Raw genomic sequence first — 15,907 nt, forward strand, 5'->3', positions numbered from 1 at the left:
TGGAGGAGTTCAGGGGACATTGAAGCACAGAGGACGTCTATGGATGGCAGTTCAGGGAAATGCTGAGAGCAGGATCTAGAACAGAAGGACTTCATAGCTGCATGTATCTATCTGATTATAGTCAGGAAGACCCTATATCCACATAGACTTGTGGAGTGTCTAGAAATAGACCTTGGTGAGTGTAGCAGGCACTATTGCTTCCTTCCATACTCCCAAACACTCACTTCTAGTTACCCAAGGCTGCTGATATGGTTTAGCTCTGTGTCCCCACCCAAATCTCATCTTAAATTGCAATCCCCACATTTTGAGGAAGGGGCCTGTAATCTCCATGTGTTGAGGGAGGGTGGTGATTGGATCATAGGGGTGGTTCCCCCATGCTATTCTTTTGATAGTGTGTGAGTTATCATGAGATCTGATGGTTGTATAAGTGTTTGGAAGTTCCTCCTTTGTTCTTCTCTCTCCTGCTGCCTCATGAAGAAGATGCTTGCTTCCCCTTTGCCTTCTACCATCATTGTAAGTTTCCTGAGGCCTCCCAAGCCACGTGGAACTGTGAGTCAATTAAGCCTCTTTCCTTTATAAATTACCCAGTCTCAAATAGTATCTTTATACCACTGTGAAAATGGACTAATATAGTAAATTGGCACTGTGGAGAGTAGGGTGCTGCTATAAAGATAACCTGAAAATGTGGAAGTGACTTTGGAACTGGGTAACAGGCAGAGGTTTAAACAGTTTGGAGGGCTCAGAAGAAGACAGGAAAATGTGAGAAAGTTTGGAACTTCCTAGACACTTGTTGAATGGTTTTGACCAACATGCTAATAGGGATGTGGACAATGAAGTCCAGGCTGAGGTGGTCTCAGATGGAGATGAGGAACTTGTTGGGAACTGGAGCAAAGGTCACTCTTGCTATTCTTTAGCAAAGAGATTGACAGCATTTTGCCCCTGTCCTAGAGATCTGTGTAACTTTTGAGACAGCCAAATGCCTAGGCAGATAAAAAGGGGTCCCCAGAGAATCTCCAACCCACCCATCTGCACAGAAGTATCTGATGTAAAGACTTGTAAAAGGAAATCTCAGGGAATTGGGGAGGACCACAGGGAAAGGTTATTAAACAGGTAAACACTTGTTTACATCAGATACTTTTGTGCAGATGAGGGAACCTGCCCAGGGCCTTGTCTGAGCATGCCCACCTACACACTGTGGGAAGCGGGAGAAGCCTGGCATCTTCAGTTCCTGTGTGGTGGCCTAGAATTCAATCTGAGAGGTGGGAGGCCTGTTAGCAGGACTCTGAGTTTTTTCCTTTCTGCCCAATAAAATCCTGCTCTACCCACCCTTCATTTAGTGTGTCTAAGTGCCTAAATTTTCCTGGTTGTGTGATAAGAACTCAGGCTTTTTTTTTTTTTTTAAGATGGAGTCTTGCTTTGTCTCCCAAGCTGGAGTGCAGTGGTGCAACATCAACTCACTGCAACCTCCGCCTCCTCAGTTCAAGCAATTCTCCTGTCTCCACTTCCCTAGTAGCTTGAATTACAGACGCTCAGCTGAACTAAGGAGCAAAATTTTGCTACACTTTGAACTTGAAAGAGGTGATCTGAAGTTGGAACATAAGTTTAAAAGGGAAGCACAGCATAAAAGTTTGGAAAATTTGCAGCCTGACAATGTGATAGAAAAGAAAAACCCATTTTCTGGGCAGAAATTCAAGCCAGCTGTAGAAATTTGCATAAGTAATGAAGAGCCAAATGTTAATTGCCAAGACAATGGGGAAAATGTCTCCAGGGCATGTCAGAGTTCTTGGCAGCAGCCCCTCCCATCACAGGCCTGGAGGCCTAAGAAGGAAGAATGGTTTTATGGGCCAAGTCCGGGGCCCCACAGCTGTGTGCAGCCTCAGGACTTGGTGCCCTGTGTCCCAGGCACTTCAGCTTCCAGCTGAAAGTGCAGGGGCCAAGGTGCAGCTCAGACCATTGCTTCAGAGGGTGCAGGTCCCAAGCCTTGTCAGCTTCCAGGTGGTGTTGGGGCTGCAGGTGCACAAAAGTCAAAAGTTTAGGTTTGGAAACCTCAGCCTAGATTGCAGAGTGTGTATAGAAACCACTGAATGTCCAGGCAGAAGTGTGCTGCAAGGGTGGAGCCCTCATGGAGAACCTCTGCTGGGGCAGTGCAAAGGGGAAGTGTGGGGCCAGAACCCCCACACAGAGTCCCCACTGGGGCACTGTCTAGTGGAGCTATTAGAAGAGGGCCAATGTCCTCCAGATCCCAGAATGGTAGATCCAGTGACAGCTTACACCATGCACCCAAAAAAGCCAGAGACACTCAATACCAGCCCCTGAAGGAGCTGTCCAAGGCTGTGGGAGCCCACCCCTTGCATCAGTGTGCCCTAATTGTGAGATGTGGAGTCAAAGGAGATTATTTTGGAGCTTTAAGATTTAATGACTGCCCCACTGGATTTTGGACTTGCATGGGGCCTGTAGCCCCTTTGTTTTGGCTAATTTCTCCCATTTGGAACAGGAGCATTTATCCAATGCCTGTACCTCCACTGTATCTTGGAAGTAACTAACTTGCTTTTGATCTTACCGGCTTCTAGGCTGAAGGGACTGGTATTGTCTCAAATGAGACTTAAGACTTGAACTTTTGGGTTAATGCTGGAGTGAGTTAAGACTTTGGGGGACTGTTGGGAGGGCATGATTAATTTTGAAATGTGAAAAGACATGAGATTTGGGAGAGGCCAATGCAGAATGATACGAATCGGCTCTGTGTTCCTACCCAAATCTCATCTCCAATTGTAATCCCCATGTGTCAAGGGAGGTACCTGAAATCCCCATGTGTTGAAGGAGGGAGGTGATTGGATCATGGAGGCAGTTTCCCTGATGCTGTTTTTGTGATGGTGAGTGAGTACTCATGAGATTAGGTGGTTCTACACAAGTCTGGAAGTTCCTCCTTCAGTCTTCTCTCTCCTGCCACCTTGTGAAGAAGGTGTCTGCTTTCCCTTCACCTTTTGTCATGATTGTACGTTTCCTGAGGCCTCCCCAGACATGTGGAACTGTGAGTCAATTAAACATCTTTCCTTTATAAATTACTCAGGCTCAGACAGTGTCTTTATAGCAGTGCAAAAATGGGACTAATACAGTTGCTTAGTGCAGCTTATGATGCCCTACTTGAGGGCTATTTTATTAGGAATGCTGAAGAACTCAGCCTGTGCAAAAACCAAGCCAGAATGTGTGGACAAGACAGGAAATCAAGTGCACTGATGCTTCTGGAAGCAGCCCTCAACCAATGATGGTAGAAAGTTAGTGGATAATGACCCTCCTTTCTCACTCCCCACTTGGAATGACTCTGAGTCTCATGCTGACACTGCCTTCCAGCATCCCCCAGCAGGATGGAGCTGCAGCTGTTCACAGGGGTAATTGGTATGATTATGCACCATTTATTGACCTTCTTCCTTGTCTCACTTTCCCACCTTCCTGCTGGTGTTTCCTAATATCCTCCTCCCAAATAAACTTGGTACATTTGAATCTTTGTCTTAGAATCTGATTTTCAGGGAATTCAGACTGTAAGAGTAACACACTGGTAGGGCAGGAGGGGTTGTGAACAACTGAGCATTTCTGAGGAAGTTTTCAAAAGTCAAGTAGGTGAAGTTAAGAAGATTAGGATAGAAAGCAAAGTAAAGAGGAAAGGAGGGAGAAAGAGAAGGAGTGATGGAGAGAGAAAAGGAAAAAAGGAAAAAGAAAGGAGGGAAGAAAGGAAGGAAGGAAGAGTGGGAAGGAAGGAAGGAGAAAAGGAAAGAGGGAAGGAAGGAAGGAAGGCAGGCAGGCAGGCATGGTGGCTCACACCTGTAATACCAGCATTTTGGGAGGCCAACCCGGGTGGATTACCTAAGGTCAGGAGCTTGAGACCAGCTTGGCCAACATGGTGAAATCCCGTCTTCATTAATAATTTAAAAAATAAGCTGGGCGTGATGGTGTATGCCTGTAATTCCAGCTACCCAGAAGGCTGAGGCAGGAGAATCACTTGAACCAGGAGATGGAAGTTGCAGTAAGCCCAGATCTCTCCACTGCACTCCAGCCTGGGCAACAGAGTGAGAATCCATCAAAAAAAAAAAAAAAAAAAAGGAAAGAAATAAAAGCCTAGACAACTGAATAATGAGCCCGCTGTTTAGTGTATAAAAAGCATATAAAAAGCACATTACAGATACATGTTGATAAGTGAATTAATTATCAGATAAATGAGTAAGTTAAAGCCTCCTCCATTTTAGCTTTGTAAGTAACATAACCCTGTTCTTCTCAGAACATTTTTATACCATTTAATACCAACAATTCAGAAGACGTGCTAAGTAAAGTGATACCAATTCCTTAACATAAAAGCACTTCTTGGAATTTCATTTTTATACCCTGTAATATAGGGTTAAGCATCAGTAACAGTGATAATACCACTACCTTTCTCAAGAGGACTTCAGAGGCTAAAATAAAACAATGCTTTGCATAAGAGAAAGAACTCTTCTACTAGGCATTTTTGGTTTTGGTGGTGGTTATTATAACAGAGCTATGTCACTATGATGGTATAAACAACATAATTGCCATTTTCCAGTTGTACTGTAATAATGAGACTGTGCCTGCCTGGTACCTACCATATAATAGAGGCTCAGTTAATGATGAATGAATAAATGGGTGAAATCTACAAGTGATTCTTACTTCATTCATGTATCATTAACTCCTTCTCAAGAAATCACCAAACAAGGCCAGGCATGGTGGCTTACATCTGTGATCCCAGCATTTTGGGAGGCCAAGATGGGAGGATTGCTTGAGGCCAAGTGTTTGAGAACAGCCTGGGTAACATAGTGAGACCCAGTCTCTACAAAATATATATATTTTTAAATTAGCTGGGTGTGGTGGTGCATACCTGTAGTCCCAGCTACTTGGGAGGCTGACGCATGAGGATTACCTGAGCCCAGGAGTTGAAGGCTGCAGTGAGCTATGGTTGTACCACTGCACTCCAGTGAAAAGAAAAGAAAAGAAAAGAGAGGAAGAGGAAGAAGGAGAAGGAGACGAAGGGAAGAAGAGGAAGAAGAGGAAGAAGAAGAAAAGAAGAAGAAGAAGAAGAAGAAGAAGAAGAAGAAGAAGAAGAAGAGGAGGGAGGAAGAGAAGAGAAGAAGAGAAGAAATAAATCACCAAATAGATTGTCTAATTGCCTGTTTTATTAGAAATGTTGACACCCATCCACCTTTCTCTTAGATTTCTCCTTTCAAGTATGCAATGTGACTTGACTTCAGAATTCATGAGACTAAATCCCTGCTTTCACACAAATCTATTATTATGTACTCCACCTGCATGCCCTTTTCTCTCTCTTTCTTTCTTTCTTTGTTTTTCTTTCCTTCTTTCTTTCTTTTTGCTTTGATGGGTTCCTGGGAGATGGTGATTGTCAAATAGTGGTTACTGAGGGTCATGGAGAAAAATACAAGTCTGCAGGCTTTTGGCGGAAACTTCTGGGCATAGTAATAGGTGAGCCTCATTCCTGGGCAGTGAATGCAGGCAAGTGGATGGTGTAAATGTTTATTTTAAGGGGGCAGTCATTTATTTTTCAGGCAGAAAGTTTATACAGCTTGAGAGAGTTATTTGGAAGGAAATGAGAGTCATGGCCTATAGTACTTATGGGCCTGGTCCGCCTTCCTTCTCTCTGCCCAGCAATGAAAATGAGGTTTACCCCTTTCCTGCAGCCCCCACAGCCACCACACACCTCCAGGTCTCACCATGCAGACCTCTACACAAGGACAGTTGTTTTTGGAAAGAGTTCCACGTTGCAGCCTCAGATGGTCCCCACTGAAGGATAAACTTAAACAAGTTTTGTGGATGTAATGAAGCTGGCCCTTGAAGCCAGGGAATTTAGCAATGTGGCTGAGAATACAGGCCTTGGTTTCTAAGGCAGAAAACCAAGCCTGGACTTTGTCACTCATCCACGATGCGACCCTGGCCTCCCTTTCCCCGCTTGTAAATAGATTGGTAGGCTAAATGCTCCCACAAGGTCCCTTCCAGCTCTAACGTGATATTTCAGGAAAGATCTGTGGCATATTTTAACTCATAGCTCTGCCAGCAGAAGTTCCTTGGTGCATCCTGTGCTCCTCCCTGGGCCATGTTGTCTCTAACTCCTTTTCTCAGCTCTTACTCCTTTATTGATTCATTCAAAATATTCATATTGTAACAGCTGAAACAAGAAAACAAAATAAACAAAATTTTCATTTTAGCTTAATTTAGTTGAAAAATTCACACATTACAGGAAAAGGGTATGTACAATTCTAAATCTCTGACTTGTAAATTTGAATTATATATTCTGCCTTTTCAGGAAAATATTGCCGTTGATCTAGTAATATTATATTTGAATAAAGGTTTTTGGTTTTGTTTTTTGTTTTTGTTGAGATAGTCTTGCTCTGTCGCCCAGGCTAGAGTACAATGATGTGATCGAGGCTCGCTGCAACCTCCGTCTCCCAGGTTCAAGCAATTCTTTTGCCCCAGCCTCCCAAGTAATTGGGACTACAGGTGCATGCTACCACACCCAGATAATTTTTGTATTTTTAGTAGAGACAGGGTGTGAGCCAGGCTGATCCTGAACTCCTGACCTCAAGCAATCCACCCACCTCGGCCTCTCAAAGTGCTAGGATTACAGGTGTGAGGCACTGTAATGCAATGGGCTCTTGGAATATAGCCCTCAAGAAGACAAAGAACTTTCTAGAGTGGAATTTCCATTCTAGTGGAGAAGGTAGACAACACTTAAGTAAGCAAGAAAATAATAAGTTAACTTTAGGTCATCGTTAATTTTTTTTTTTTTTTTTTTTTTTTTTGAGACAGAGTCTTGCTCTGTGGCCCAGGCTAGAGTGCAGTGGCATGATCTCGGTTCACTGCAACCTCTGTCTCCCGGATTTGAGCGATTCTCCTGCCCCAGCCTCCCGAGTAGCTGGGATTACAGGCGTGTGCCATTATGCCTGTATAATTTTTGTATTTTTAGTAAAGACGAGGTTTCACTATGTTGGCCATGTTGGTCTCGAACTCCTGACCTCATGTGATCCACGTGCCTTGGTCTCCCGAAGTGCTGGGATTACAGGTGTGAGCCACCATGCCTGGCCCATTGTTAATGTTAGTCCAAGAGGCAGTAGAGCATAGTCATGCTTGACTTTGAATGGTCACTGATGAGCTGTGTGATCTTAGGAAAGTTACTTAACCTTTCTGTGCTTCAATTTCTTTATCTGTAAAATAGAGATAAGATTATCTGCTTCAGTGTTGTTGAGAGAATTAAGCGAGTTAACATGGAAAGCTCTTAATGCAGTGTCTATATAAGCTTTAGCTGCCATCTTTATCATCATCCTCACCGCCACCATCATTATCATCATTAATCTGCCACTATTTTCACCAATTCTTTAATTTATCTCTCTTTTTCCAGGCCTTTAGAGTCAGGTAGCCCCAGATTTGAATCCCATCCATCACCTACTAGGTGTGTGTATTAGTCTGTTCTCATGCTGCTAATAAAGACACACCTGAGACTAGGTAATTTATAAAGGAAAAAGTTTAATGGACTCACAGTTCCACATGGGTGTGGAGGCCTCACAATCATGGTGGAAGATGTAGGAAGAGCAAAAGGACGACTTACGTGGCAGCAGGCAAAAAGAGAGTAAGAGACAAGCTGAAAGGGGAAACCCCTTATAAAATCTTCAGATCTCGTGAGACTTATTCACAACCACGAGAACAGTAAGGGGGAAACTGCCTACATGATTCAATTACCTCCCACCAGGTGCCTCTCACAACACCTGGGAATTGCAGGAACTACAATTCAAGGTGAGATTTGGGTGGGGACACAGTCAAACCATATCAGTGTGTGACTTTCAGTAAGTCACATCACCTCTCTGATCTTTAGTTTCCTTATATACAAAAAGGGGATGACAATAATAATGACAGTAATACTTCCTTCTTCTACAATAGGGTATTGTGAAGATTAAATCGTAACGTGGTTCTGGTGCCTAGTGGAGTCTCATAAATATTCATTTTCTTCTTCTTACTTCACATATTTCTGTTTGGGCTTTTTTTTTTTGACGGAATTTCGCTTCGCTGTCTCCCAGGCTGGAGTGCAGTGGCGCGATCCCGGCTAACTGCAACCTCCACCTCTCAGGCTCAAGCGATTCTCCTGCCTCAGCCTCCTGATTAGCTGGGATTACAGGCACACGCCACTACCGCCCCGGGCTAGTTTTTTTGTTGTTGTTGTTTTTGTTTTTGAGGTGGAGTCTCGCTCTGTCGCCCAGGCTGGAGTGCAGGGGCGCGATCTCGGCTCACTGCAAGCTCCGCCTCCCGGGTTCACGCCATTCTCCTGCCTCAGCCTCCCGAGTAGCTGGGACTACAGGCGCCCGCCATGGCACCCAACTAATTTTTTGTATATTTTAGTAGAGACGGAGTTTCACCATGGTCTTGATCTCCTGACCTCGTGATCCGCCCACCTCGGCCTCCCAAAGTGCTGGGATTACAGGCGTGGGCCACCGTGCCCTGCCTGCCTGGGGCTAGTTTTTTCTTTTGTATTTTTAGTAGAGATGGGGTTTCACCATGTTGGCCAGGCTAGTCTCAAACTCCTGACCTCAAATGATCCACCTGCCTTGGCTTCCCAAAGTGCAGAGATTACAGGCATGAGCCATCACGCCCCGCCACGTATTTCTATGTACAAAATTTCTTTCCATTTTGATGACTGTATTTTTTAAATTTTTGATGACTTTTTTTTTTAATAGAACTGGTTTCTTCTAAGCATTTTACGTCATGAAAAACATTATCCTGAAATGGGGTTGGAGCTTTCCCAATTGCTGAAGGGGTCCGTAGCAGCCACTGCAAATGTCTTGGGTTTGATCAGCTCAGTACTTTCTGATGGTGTTTGTAAGCTTCTTCACCTGTTTGATACTTCTCTAGCCTTAAAAATCCTTCATTAAAATTGGTGAAAAGAAAATGTGTTGCTTTTTCTGAATGCTTAATGTTAATAATATTTATGCACTAAAACCAAACACATTTAATAGCCACAAGATAGAAAAAAGAGATTGTTTTGAAATTTTCTGGTATAATATTGTGCCACTTCTTTTCTATCAACACTTTTGGTGAAAACAAGAGTTATAAAGTTTTTGTTTTTTTTTTTTTAAGAAGTATAAAATACAGGTGGGGTGGCTCATACCTATTGTCCCAGCTACTCAGGAGCCTGAGACAAGAGGATCGCTTGAGCCCAGGATTTTGAGGTTTCAATGAGCCACGATCGTGCCACTGCACTCCAGGCTGGGTGACAAAGTGAGACCATGTCTCGAATAAATAAATAAATATAAAAATAGGAAAGAGAAATGTTCTCATTACATAAAGAACATAGTACAAGCTAATCTTAGAATGATAGATTGTTATTAGTACGACAGATGGTTTAAATGGTCTGACTCCATTCGAGAAATAAATGTTTGTTGTTGTTGTTGTTGAGACAGTGTCCCTATCTGTCACCCAGGCTGGAGTGCAGTGGTGTGATCTTGGCTCACTGCAACCTCCGCCTCCTGAGTTCAAGCAATTCTTCTGCTTCAGCCTCCCGAGTAGCTGGAATTACAGATGCCTGCCACCAGGCCTGGCTAATTTTTGTATTTTTGGTAAAGACAGCGTTTCGCCCTGTTGGCCAGGCTGATCTCAAACTCCAGACCTTAAATGATCCTCACATCTCATCCTGCCAAAGTGCTGGTGTTACAGGTGTGAGCAACCATGCCTGGCCAAACATGTATTCTTAACATGTTATTTTTCTGACAACCTCTATCTCTGCCTGCCTCTCCCAGATCTGATTTTTTTTAAAAAATTACAACCTTTTTGGCCTTGTTCGCACAAAATCTAAAACATGCACCTCATTGACCCATTGCTTAATTTCCCCTCACCTGATTTTTTAAAATTGTTGTGAGACACATATAATATAAAATTTACAATCTCAACCATTTTTAGGTGTACATACAGTTTAGTAGCATTAAATGCATTCGCACTGCTGTGTCAACACCATCACCGTCCATCCTCAGAACTTGTTGCATCTTACAAAACTCAGACTTTGCACCCATGAAACGATAACCTTTCATTCACTCTCCAACCCATCTCCTGGCAACCAGCATTCTACTTTCTATCTCTATGAGTTTGACGACTGTAGGTACCACCTATAAGTGGAATCACACAATATTTGTCTCTTTATGTCTGGCTTATTTCACTCAGCGTAATATCCTCAAGGTTCATCCCTGTGGTAGCACCTGTCAGAATTTCCGTGTTTTCTAAGGCCAAATACTGTTCCATTACATGGATACATTGCATTTTGATTATCCACTCGTCTGTTAATGGACACTTGGCTTGCTTGCACTCGTTGACTACTGTGATACGTGCTGCTATAAACATGGGTGTGCAAATATCTCTTCAAGTCCCTGCTTTCAGTTTTTTGGGGTAGACACCCAGCAGTGGAATTGCTGGATCATATGGTCAGTCTATGTGATGGTTAATATCGAGTGTCAACTTCTCTGGATTGAAGGATGCAAAGTGTTGATCCTGGGTGTGTCTGTGAGGGTGTTGCCAAAGGAGATTAACATTTGAGTCAGTGGACTGGGAGAGGCAGACCCACCCTTAACCCAGATGGGCACCATCTAATCAGCTGCCAGTGAGACCTGAATAAAAACAGGCAGAAGAACATGGAGAGATTACACTAGCTCAACCTCCAAGCCTACATCTTTCTCTTATGCTGGATGCTTCCTGCCCTTGAACATCAGACTCCAAGTTCTTCAGCTTTGGGACTCAGGCTGGCTTCCTTGTTCCTCAGCTTGCAGAAGGCCTATTGTGACCTTGTGATCTTGTCCTTAATAAACTTCCCTTTATATATACATCTATCCTATTAGTTCTGTCCCTCTATAGACATAGCAGTCTATGTCTAGCTTTTTGAGGAACCACCCTACTGTTTTAGCAGTTGCACCATTTCACATTCTCACTAGTAGTGCACAAGGGTTCCAATCTCTCCACATTTTTGCCAACATTTGTATTTTCTTTTGAGAAGGGATCTCACTTTGTCACCCAGGCTGGAGTGAAGTCATGTAATCACAGCTCATGCAGCAGCCTCAACCACTCGGGCTCAGGCAATCCTCCCGCCTCAGCCTCCTGAGTGGCTGGGACCACAGGCACCTGCTACCATACCAAACTAATTTTTTTTGTTATTTGTAGAGATGGGATCTCCCTGGGTTGCCCAGACTGGTCTTGAATGCCTGGCCTCAAGCAATCCTCCAGACTTGGCCTCCCAAAGTGCTGGGATCACAGACATAGGCCACGGCACCCAGCCAACATTTGTGTTTTCTGTTTTGTTTTATTTTTAATAGTAGCCATCCTAATTGATGTAAAGTGGTACGCCTTTGTGGTTTTGATTTACATTTGCCAGATGATTATTGATGTTGAGCAGGTGTTCATGTGGCATGACTTTCTTTTTTTCCAGTGGATAGCAGCTGCCTTTATTGGGTTCAGTTTGGGAACAAGGAGACCTGGGTTCATCTCTATTACTTACCAGGTAGCACATCAATGGGCAGATAACTGCCCCTTCTTTAATCCTGACACCGTTTTTTGTTTGTTTGTCTGTTTGCTTGAGATGGAGACTCACTCTGTTGCCCCAAGCTGGGGTACAGTTGCGTGATCTCAATTCACTGCAACCTTCCTCACCTACGGGGTTCAAGTGATTCTCCTGCTTCAGCCTCCTGAGTAGCTGAGATTACAGCTGAGATTACAGGCACCTGCCACCACCACCGACTAATTTTTTGTATTTTTAGTAGAGACAGGGTTTCACCATGCTGACCAGGCTAGTCTCGAACTCCTGACCTCCAGTGATCCGCCCACCTTGGCCTCCCAAAGTGCTGGGATTACAGGCGTGAGCCACCATGCCCTGCCTAATCCTGACATATTTTTAAGGGGACAAATCTAGTTTTACTTTTCTGTCTATTTCATATTTGCTTTTATTATTTCAATTACACAGGAAATTCAACTTTGTTGCAGAAGAAATAGAAAATACACATATGCAGTTAGGAAAAAAAGGACTCTTTTAAGCCCACACCCAGAGATAAAACATTGTTAACATTTGCAAGAATATTAAATATGCTATCTTCTAACCAATCTTTTTACTGAAAATATTACAGCTGTCTTCCTAGGTCAATCATACAGGTAAACAGATTGTTTTTACTGTCATTATAATACTCTTTACAAACATGCTATAAGGCTTCAACTCAGCTCAGATAGATAGATAGATAGATAGATAGATAGATAGATAGATAGATAGATAGATAGATAGATAGATAGATAAATGGTTTCAACTCATCCCCATCTGCTGGGCATTTCTTTTTGTTTTGTTTTGTTTTGTTTTGAGACAGAGTGTAGCTCTGTTGCCCAGGCTGGAGTGAAGTGGCATGATCTTGGCTCACTGCAACCTTTGCCTCCTGGGTTCAAGTAATTCTCCTGCTTCAGCCTCCCAAGTAGCTGGGACTACAGGTGCCTGCCACCACGCCCAGCTAATTTTTGTATTTTTAGTAGAGACGTGGTTTCACCATGTTGGCCAGGCTGGTCTCAAACCTCTGACCTCAAGTGATCTGCCTGCCTTGGCCTCCCAAAGTGCTGGGATTAAGGGCGTGAGCCACTGTGCCCAGCCTACTTAGGTTATTTCCATTCTGCACATTTTAAGTCACTTATGAATGGGGTGACTGCTTTACTCAGTGGTTTCTTTATGCTGTGCCTGAGTGATTCCTGAAGCTTGAACAGAGTGGCAGGGACGCTGCGTAGATATTTATGTTGAGTGAATGAAGATTTGGGCTCTGACCCTGCACAGAGGTCCTCACTGTCAGCCTGGAAGTTTTTTGTTTTTTTTTTTTTCCCACACTCTGAGCTCATTCCCATTGCAAAAATGGGAAGTCATCAAGAGGTCACAAGATGACACGAGATGATAATACCTGTAGGGGAATGTTGACTTCTAAAGAAAAGAGAAGGGATCATTATTTACCGACAACCTACCATTTCATGGCATTTCCCAGCACAGTGTAGGACAACTCCAGTTCAATGCCCCCTTATATTGAATATAATAAAGACTCTCGTGGCCCCCTGAGGTTACATCACACAGGAAGAAGACAAACATGAGCATAAACAGGAAGATTTTATGTTTCTCACTGAATCTGTCTCCCAGTGTCCCTCTTCTCTGCCAGGTACCAGGTGCCAGAAAATCTCCCACCTCCCTTGTCCCGGTAAAGGAGAAAGCATTCGGTGGCCCCTGGTAGCTCTTTTTCGGGCTCTCAGAGATCTCAAACGCCCTATACCTTCCCTTCCACCGGAGCACTGGACGCCCCACCCAGAGCACCCTCCGACCCACTTCCCACACGGCGGCCAGAATGGGAAATCAGCCTCAACCCACTTCGGAACCATGATGAGTGCGGCTGACACTCACCACGTGCTTCATGTACATCAGCCACTGGATGTGCACGTACACAGGCCCTGCACATAACATCCTGTTTGTCGTGCACAAAAATCCCAAGAGGATGGTATTTCTACTCCCACTTTACAAAAAGAAAAAGGAACAGAGGCTCAGAGTCCCAACACCCCATTGCTTGTCAGCAGGGAGAGAGTTTTTAACCCCAAGTCTGTGAGATCCTGGTGCTTCCAACTAGTATATTTTAGTGACTCTTTGAACCATGACATTGGCCATGAAGAAGATGGTAGCATCTCTAGATGCTAGACAGGCTACTGGAACATCTTCTAGACTTTCTAAAGAGAGAGTTAACCTCTTCTTCTAATCAACACATAAGAACCATGTGTCACATTAAAAAAGTTAATCATGTAACTTTTGCAGATATATGTATACATGCATACACATATATACATATGTATATGCATTTATATATACCTATGCACATTAGATGCATACATATATGTATACATTCATAGATATATGAATTTACATGCACAATTGCATATAGACAAACACTATATACATGCATATATATAAAGTATAAGATAAGAAACTACATACAGTATACAGGTGTGTGTATATATGTAAATGTTATTTTATATATGAAGTCATGTATATACATTCACATATATATGTACATATAAGTCAGGTCATAAATTAAACACATTTATTTTTCTTGTTTATGTGTTTCTTCCTCAGTGATACATCCCCACCATTCTGTGAGAATGGTTGGAAATTCTGATCACTTCACACCCTAAATTCTCTGGTTTGTTACAATTTTTTTCCTCAAAATAATACTACTCACATTTTGAAATATATTTATTGTTAAAAGAATTGGGCATATCTGCTATAACTTAGGCTAAGCTAAGTGTTCATGGTTTCTATCCAGTCAAATATGAGTGAACAAGAGTTTGGGGAGATTTAAGGATGAGTTCATACGCAGCCATTAGAATATTCCAGAATACCTACCTACTAGAAGCGGAACTTATAATATATTACGATCATGCTTGTGGAAATTTACGCTGGCTAGCATTTGGGGGACATCACCTGGATCAAGGCCAAGGTCACACTTGTCTCTAGCACACACGCAGATATGCTTCGCATCACAGTCGATACCTGAATTCAGAATGATCCTACAGAAGTAGACACCCCTGCCAGATTGCTATTGCTGTGAATGCAACTCGGGAGGGGACTGGACCACAGGCAGCTGGACTTTATACAGGTTACAACAGGAATTTCTGTCCAGCGGAGAAGCTTGGCCTTTATGACATACACATCAGAGGAAAGAGTTAGCCAACAGGTAGGAGCTACTGGGAGGCTGATTTCAAATATGGTGCCTTTTTCGTATCTTCAGCCTTTAAGATAAGGCAAATCTTTCTATTTTCTCCTTACTTCCAGCTTTAAGTCCCTTCCAGTGATTGACAAAATCTGAAGCCCAAAAGTGAGTATAGGAAGAAAGCTTGACCCAAAAGTGTCCTTGGATGTTGTGAATACAATGCGTTCATAATTTTTCTTTGCCACACTGTATCACACACTAGTTCTAGCTTTTATGTCTCATGATCCTCCTCCAGAATGTATAAAATTTAAAAAATACTGTCAGTACTAACAACTGGTAAGGCTGTAGAGCAATAGGACACAATGCTTTGGGGAATGTGAATAGGTAATATCACTTTGGAAAACTGCTTGGCAGTATCTAATAACACTGAACACATGTATGTTCCCATGATCCAGAAATTTCACTCTTAAATGCATACTACCCTCAGAATGAGTGCCTATGTACACTAAAAGACATGCATAAGAATATTTTAAGCAGATTTATTTGCTATAACTCGAAGCTGGGAAACAAAACAACAAATTTCCATTGAGAACAGAATGGATATACGCGGTATGGTTATGAAATGGAACATTATACAGTCATGAAAAAGAAAAAACTAAAGCCACATGCGATAAGATAGATTAATTCACAGATATGACTGAAAGAAACCAGATGTAAAAGAGAACATAGTGTGTGGTCCTATTTGCATGAAGTTCAAAAATAGGCAAAATAATCTATGGCAGTAGAAGTCAGAATAGAAGTCAGAATTCTTTCCCTTTGTAGGTAGAGAATTTACTGGCAGGGTGGGGCGTGATGGCTCACACCTGTAATCCCAACACTTTAGGAAACTGAGGTGGGAGGATTTTTTGAGCCCAGGAATTCCAGACCAGCCCTGGCAATATAGCAAGACCCCATCTCTATAATTTTTTTAAAAAAAATTAGTGGGGCATAATGGTGCATGCCTGTCATCCCAGTTACTTGGGAAGCTGAGGCGGGAGGATTGCTTTAGTCCAAGAGGTCGAGGCTGCAATGAGCTATGATCACACCACTGCACTCTAGCTTGGGTGACAGAGCGCAAGACCCTGTCTCAAAAAATAAAAATAAAGAAATATGTATGTGTT

The 15,907-nt window shown here is 42.9% G+C and overlaps 1 pseudogene; it reads left to right on the forward strand.

Moving 5' to 3' along the window:
• The window catches only part of LOC112634963, a 30,947-nt pseudogene extending 17,440 nt beyond the window's left edge, over nucleotides 1-13,507 (forward strand).
• Nucleotides 13,508-15,907: the final 2,400 nt, after the last annotated feature.

Source organism: Theropithecus gelada, chromosome 11 (assembly GCF_003255815.1).
Source record: "Theropithecus gelada isolate Dixy chromosome 11, Tgel_1.0, whole genome shotgun sequence".
NCBI classification, from domain to species: Eukaryota; Metazoa; Chordata; class Mammalia; order Primates; family Cercopithecidae; genus Theropithecus; species Theropithecus gelada.